Genomic DNA, 271 nt, shown 5'->3' on the forward strand with positions numbered 1-271 from the left:
TGTGTGTGTGTGATTTAGAGAGATTTCCAGGAAACAAAAAGTGAAACTGTTTTACTGACTTTTATTACTTGATAATATTTTATAGCACCACACGTGAAGTCTGTGGAAAGTTACTGGCCAGATAATGAACAACGATTGCTGCGTCACAAAAACTTAAAAACTATTTGATTACTATTTAAATATTTAGACTTGTGATAGTTTTCATAAGAAAATATGTGAGCTCAATAAAATAATACTTAAAAGTAATAAAGTAATAAATAAATGATAAATA

Source organism: Larimichthys crocea, chromosome XIV (genome assembly GCF_000972845.2).
Source record: "Larimichthys crocea isolate SSNF chromosome XIV, L_crocea_2.0, whole genome shotgun sequence".
Taxonomy (NCBI): Eukaryota; Metazoa; Chordata; class Actinopteri; family Sciaenidae; genus Larimichthys; species Larimichthys crocea.